At 38.2% G+C, this 7,437-nt stretch overlaps 1 pseudogene; it reads left to right on the plus strand.

Moving 5' to 3' along the window:
• The first annotated feature begins 6,222 nt into the window (after window positions 1–6,222).
• On the plus strand, window positions 6,223–7,196 carry LOC132314230 (cytosolic sulfotransferase 15-like; annotated as a pseudogene).
• Window positions 7,197–7,437: the final 241 nt, after the last annotated feature.

Below are 7,437 nucleotides of genomic sequence, written 5' to 3' on the forward strand. Positions count from 1 at the left end.
AAATTTAAACCTCGAGCTAAATAAACTACTTAGTTGTTACTATTCAGCTGGAGTAGAACAAGATCGAATAAAAAGTTGTTAGTCATGTCAAATTCATTGTCAAAAACCTGAACAAACTTCATTGTCAGTACAGTACTGTTCCTTCTCACCTTCTCCTTGATTGGCTGGGACAAGTTCTAGGAGATAGTGGGGTCAATTTCTGAATATATATTTTTTGAAAAACCATGAGCAGCTCGAATTTTAAAATGTAATGGGAAAATATATATATATAGGCTTAAACGACTAGCAACATACAGTGGCGGATCTAAGGGGGGGCCTGGGTGGGCTTGACCACCCCCCCCCCCCCCCCCCCCCCCCCCAATTTTTTATTTTTTTATATTTAATATAGGTATATTTAGCCCAATGTTTTAAAAAAGAAAAAATTAGTAGTAGTACTAACTCCAAATTTTAACCCATTTAAACAAGCTCAGTATCTAAGCCACAATTTTAAAACAAAGGTCCAACCAAGCCCAAACCAAACAAGCCCTAAACAATCACTAAGCCAAAGTATAGAGAATTCTTAAATTCTTAATTTTGCACAAATCAAAGAGCTTACTCTTTCTCTCCTTCTAAAGTCTAACCCTATTGCCTCTAAAATTTTCCAACTCTTTAATCTTCCGATCCCCAATTCCACCTTATTTAATATTAGCCCCCCCATTAATAATTCCTGGATTCGCCCTTGGCAACATATCAAGATGTAAGTCAAAGAATGAGAGAGAAGGAGAGAAGAAGAAAAAGAGAAGAAATAGAAAATAAGTAAAGACGTCTTCTAAAATTGTATTGTATTATTGAGAAATTGAAAAAACTTAATTTTTTTTGTATAATAAAATTTTATTTATTTATTTAGTTTTTGTTGTATTTATGTCATGTTTGTGTCCCGTCCCCTTTTTTTTTTTTTTTTGTATCCATATTTTTTAAAATGAGAATCACTTTGTGTTAGTGTACAATTTTGTCCTAATAAATTGTCATTTGCACAATATGGGCTCATATTTAGGGGTAATTACGATGTACATACAAACGTTTGTCATTTCTAATTTGATTAATGACATTTTTCAGAATAAAGTTAGACGTGTCAGTTAATATATAATGTAGATTAAAGCGTTTTGTAATTTATGTCAAATTCATCGTAAAAAATTTGAACAAACTTTATTGTCATCTAAGATTACAATTAACTTGGGTGGGTTGAGGGACTAAGGTGGACTCAACCTAAGATATAAATCACCAATTCAAGTTGAACCCAACCCAACATTTAATTAAGCACTTAAATTTGATTATAAAGTCCAATTCAAGTTGAAGATTGGATTAAAATTTTGTTCATACTAAGTCCAAACTTAAATTAAATTACCATTAAAAAAAAAAAGGAAAAAAAAAACTTAAATTAAATTTGAGTTGAAATTTTTGTTACCCAAATCAATAAAAAAAATAATATAAGGATGACTTGGGGGGGTTAAGTATAGATTGCCCATCCAATTTCCACCCAATTGCAATCCCCATTTATAATTAGGCCCTTTTCAGGTTTATCTATTGTATCGCATCCAAACAGACCCCTTCCAAGATAAAACCCGTATGAACACCATTGCTAGACTTGACCGGCCTTACAAATGGACAAAATACTGCCACGTGGCTTACATGAAGCCTCATGACTGAATCTCGCCCTCTTTTCCGTTACTCCTGTTTGTTTTTCCTCTTCTTCCTCTTCTTTTCCTCTGTAAACTTCACTCTCTCTCTCTCTCTCTCTCTCTCCCAACTATTCGTTCGTTAAGAAGGAAACTTCTGGGTCTAAAATGGAACAATATCCATCTAAGGTTGATCTTCATAACTTGTTTACACGAGCTTGTGGAACAGTATATGGGCATTCTTGGTTGATTACATAAAGCTGGTTCATTGATAATTGAGGTACTGGAGGGTACAAGAAGCTGTGACTAGAAGATAGCAGTGTCTCCTTACTTTGTTCACAAGAATAAAGACTTGGTTTTTTCCCGGTTTCACTGGTTGCTATGTTTTGTATATGACCTTGAACCTGTTGTTGTCTTGTTGTTGTTGACACCCATTTTGGTAATTGGGTTTGGACTCCAATTGGGCCTGGTGAACAGTGATCTGGTAAAGGTTTAGACCATATAAACATGGGACTCGGATTAAGTAATTGGGCTTAGGCCTCGAGTGGGCTTAAAGTGCAGTGATGTGGTAGAATTGTGAACTGCAAGAAGAGAATGGGTCAAAGACTCTAGATATAGGTGGAATATTGATTTGTATAAGTGGATATGCATGGGTTTTGTTTGAAAACATGAACAGATTAGAATTGATTTGAATAGTTGTTAATAACAAATAGATAGGAAGTATTTATTTGGTTGCAGAAGGATATTTATCCATAAGTTTAGTTTATTTTGAATTCGTATTTCAATTATGTGATAAAGTTGTAATTTATTTAGGATACTTGTTTGTAGAAGTTTGTTTCTACAATTTATTTTTATAAATAATCAAAGAGGTATGCTACACAAGAGGTCTAGCATCCTCAGAATCTTATTAGTATTTTGTTTGCTTTCTCAAGCTCTTTCCCAAAATAGCATCCTTGCTATTTCTCTCTATCCCTATCTTCTTATTCTCGTTCTCCTTCTTTCCTTCTATCTCTCTTTCTCTCTCTCTTCTTGCTATATCTATTTTCCTCCCCTTTTTATTCTCTCAATCTTTTACTATAATTTTTCACTGATAAAGTCCTTTTAACTAAGGCAATTCTGAACTCAAAGAGGAGTTTTTATTGTTCCATTTTTTCCTTGGAATCACCTGAAAGTCAACTTTCTCAAAGGGACTATAGTTGATAATTGAACCATATATTTGGTTCTGGCACGCCCGGTTTATATCAGTTAGCCGATTTTAGCGTCAACATTTTTGGCACGCCCGGTGGAACCCCATCAGGTGAACAAATTATAGTAAAGATGCCTCCAAAGCTAAGAAATTTGAAAGGTGTGACTATAGGTGATAGCACTGATGAAGAGAATCAACAGATCGGCGTAGGCGATGATGCTAATTCATCTATTCCATCCGATCTTCCTTTGGGTCGGGTATTGGAATCGATTATGCAGAAAATTGATGCCCAGCAAGCACAGATCGGCGAGGTGAGATCCTAAATGGGAGAATCAAATCAAATTTTGGTTTCTCAAATACATGAGATGAGGTCGATGACTGGGAAGTTAAACCAAATGATGTACGCTCAGTTGGAGAAGATGAATCAGAAACTTGAAACTAGTATATCAGCTAATCAAAGCCGACATGATCAAGCCGAAGCGTCTCATGTCAATGAGTCTATAGTTCAGCATATGACGGCACCATTGGTACATATATCCCAAGGGCCTCAAACAGTATCAACAGGTGTGGTACCAACAAGTACAACACTTGGCATTACAATCGGCAATGTGCCGAATCCTACTCTCGGCATGTCGATGGGAAATCCACCAATCTTGTCAGATCCGCCGGCAGTAGCTGTTTTGCCGGTATATCAGCCATCAGTGAATAATCAGCATAATCAAAATATGCAGCGTCTGCAAATATAGCCGATTCCACCAGTGAGAGATCAGCAGAAGTGGTATGCAACCTAAACCAAGGTAGGGCTAATCCATTAATACCTCTAGCGGCTGCCGGGGGCAAGTAAATGCCAATCCACAAAGAGAGTGGGTTAATCCATTCATTCCGCGGCACCCAAATGATCCTCCAAGAAGAAATGTAGGGATCGATAGGGCTCAAATTTTGGCTTTGATACAGGCCGAAGTGGCACAGGGTCGTAGACGTGCTCGGCCAGTATACAGAAAGCCATATCCTGATCATGTTGATGCCCATGAGTTGCCTAGAAATTATCGGTATCCCAATTTTTCTATGTACAGTGGTGAAGAGAATTTTTCTATGGTGCAGCATATTGCGAGGTTCACAACACAATGTGGTGAAGCAGGCCCAAGTCTTTGGTTGAGGATGAGATTATTCTTTAGTTCTCTTGCCGGGGCGGCATTTGAATGGTATAGCAACTTACCGGCCAATTCTATTCAGACTTGGGATGAAATAGAGGAGGCTTTCCATACCCAATTTTACCGAACAGAGACAAGCTACGTTGGCAGATATATCCCGATTATCTCAATTGCCGAGCAAATCGGTTGAGACTTTTGTTGCCAGGTTCAGAAAGGCTAAACTCAAATGCCAAGTAAGTTTGCCTGAACTAGAATATATTAAGTTGGCATTGAATGGTTTAGACATTGAACATTGTAAGAGATTTGATGGGGTTGAGTTTCAAGACCTCTTCGATTTAGCAGACAGAGCTTCTCGGTTTAAGGAAATACTAAAAGAAGAGAGAGAGGAAGAATTCTTCTAAGGGTATTTGGTACAAGGACCCTAATTATGAGGTATTCTCGGAAGAAGTTGGAGATGAATTAGAAGTTGACGTTGCAGAGGTTAACATCAAAAAGCCATACATTTATAAGGCATTGGTTAAACCTAAACCGACCACGGGGGACAATGCAACATTAACATCGGCAGCAAGGAAAGGTCCTGCCGATACCGGGAAAAGCTATTATTTTGATTTGTCGAAAACAGATCAAATCTTTGATCATTTGATGGCCGATAAAATGATATCTTTGCCTAAAGAGCATAAGATTCCATCAGCAAGTGACTTGAAAGGAAAAGAGTATTGTAAGTATCATAACTCTTGGAACCATGCTACTAATGATTGTACTGTTCTACGAGGTGTATTACAGAAAGCTATTGACGAAGGAACTTTAAAATTCTCGGAGAAAACTTCAGAAACCATGAAGGTGGATACCAATCAATTCCCTACAATCACATCTACAAATGTGATAAGCCTAGCCAAGCGAGAGAATCGGCAGGAGGTTGAAAAGATATCAGGTGAGTTTCTTTCATCAATTGCGACACCTGAGAAGATGGCAGAACTGCAGAAACAATTAAAGGAGGCTCAATTGGCCTTAATTGACTATGGCTGTTGCCCAAATTGCAAGGGAAAGCAAAAACCAAAGGAAGATGTGCCAATGGAGGTTCAACCAAAGAAGAAAGAAATTCTTGAGAGGCTTATTTTCCCATTGAAGCCTGGGGAAGAGCCTCGGCAAGGTGGTCCCAGCCGTAGTCATCTGACGACGGGAAAGCAAACTCGGAAAGTATATGTATCTAGCCGATTTCATCCCCAAAATCGGCATCCCAGTTTTAAGAGGCAGTCGCTAGTTCAGTTAGAAATTTGGGTACAAAAAGGAGCCGATTCATATAAAGTGCGAACTGTGAAACCAAGGACAGACTCAGCTAAAGATAGATGGACTCGAGTTAATCATCCAAAATTCCTTAAAGCTCAACAATATCATAATGGAGGCCTAACTCGATCTCAGAAATGTAGGGAACAGAGGAGGAAGGCTGAAGAAAAAAGGAAAGCTGAAAAGGTGGGCACAGAAGAGTTTACTGAGCAAGTCAGTACGATAGATAAAAACCAACAGGATAAGGAGCATCAGCCAACATGGTCCAGACGGAAGAATGAGTTCAAAATTCATTTTGGCAGTTTCCGAGATGAGATGTCATATAATATGGCATTTGTATTACCAGCGATGTTTCAGGCTTGTCGGCGTCGAATGCAAGTATTGGAAATAAAGGAGAAACAGAAGATAAAAGTAAAGCCAAGGAAAAAGAAACTCGGCCGATTCAGAAATTATCAATTCTTTCTTCAGAATCGGCAGAGAAAGTAGTTTTTGAAAAACCTTTGTTAGTAATGACTCAACAACTCAGGCCTTTATATGTTAAGGTATGGGTAGAAGGTCAACCTATTAATCGAGTCTTGGTAGACAATGGCTCGATTCTGAATGTTATTCCATCAAACACATTGAAGAAACTCGGCAAAAGTATGGAAGATGTTATTCCTACTGATGTAGGAATTTGTGGTTTCAACGGAGGCTCTACTAGCACTAAAGGGATTCTTCCTTTAGAAGTAGAAGTTGGAGGTAGGCCATCTTTTGTGGCATTTTTTATTATTGAATCCACGGCTTCCTATAATTTGTTATTAATCCGTTCTAGATTCGCAAAGATTTCTATGAAAGAGATGTATGATAGATATATAACAACTTTGTCGGTTTCCACTGTTCATGTGCCGTAAATGGCCCCTTCCAAGTGTATATTTAAATGGATTCACTCAACAACATAGACTGTAACATGGAAAACACAAAAGCATTGCTCAATCACTCCTCTCAGTCTCTAATACCCTTACTAGATCAACTTCCTAAACAATGTTTTTGGGATGATCTGGATTTCTATCAATGGGAAGGTTTTTGGTATTCACCACCTCACTTCGAAGCTGCAAAAACCATGCATTCACACTTTGAAGCACGAAATGACGACGTCATATTGGCGTCCTCTATCAAAACAGGCACAAATTGGCTCAAAACTCTTTGTTTCTCAATCATGCAACGTCGTCAAACCGGCGCTAATGATGTAGAAGAAGACGACCCTCTTACCAAAACCATAACCTTCTTATGTATAAGTACATTGGAGGCACACGTTTACACACAAAACAATCCATCACCTAATCTCTCAGGTATGTCATCTCCTAGACAATTTCATATTCACTTGCCTTACAGTGCCTTACCAGATTCAATTAAGAATTCTGGATGTAAAATTGCTTACATCACCCGAAACCCTGAGGACACTTTTGGCGTCCATGTGGCATTTTTTTAACTCCTTAAGGGCACCCGAACAAGGGCCATTTCCATTGGAGAAGGCATTTGAGGGCTTCTGTAATGGGGTCCACCATTTTGGTCCTTTCTTTGATCTTGTGTTAGGGTATTGGATGGAGAGCTCAAAGTTGCCTCACAAGATACTATTCTTGAAGTATGAAAATCTTAAAAGTGACCCAAAAGGAGAGTTGAAAAGGCTGGCCTCATTTCTGGGAAGGCCGTTTGTTAATGAGGAGGAGATTGATAAGCTGTTGTGGAGGTGTAGCTTGGAGAGGCTCAAGAACTTGGAGGTGAACAAGAATGGTGTGGAACCTTCGTCGGCGATTCCGGCTAGTGCATCTTTGAGGCTTGGTGCTGTCCGGGAAGAACAACTTCACCACTGAGATGAAAGATCGCCTCAATCAAATTACTTTGATGAAATTAAATGGATCTGGCCTTGAACTCGAGATATAAAAAATTGTACCTTGATTTGTTGCTATTCAGCTAGAGTAGAAAATGTTCGAATAAAAAGTTGTTGCTCTATGGATAATCCATTAGATTGGTATCCTTGTTTGGAGCAAACAATGTTTGAATAAAAAGTTGTTAGTCTATGGATAATCCATTAGATTGGTAATCTTGTTATGTAATTTGATGTATTTCTGTGGAAGTTATGCATGTGTGTACGTTTATTTCTAATCTTTTATTCCAATATAGT

The sequence above is a fragment of the Cornus florida genome, unplaced genomic scaffold, assembly GCF_030987335.1.
Source record: "Cornus florida cultivar Cherokee Brave unplaced genomic scaffold, ASM3098733v1 CherokeeBrave_3.0.0_Hap2_Chr06, whole genome shotgun sequence".
NCBI classification, from domain to species: Eukaryota; Viridiplantae; Streptophyta; class Magnoliopsida; order Cornales; family Cornaceae; genus Cornus; species Cornus florida.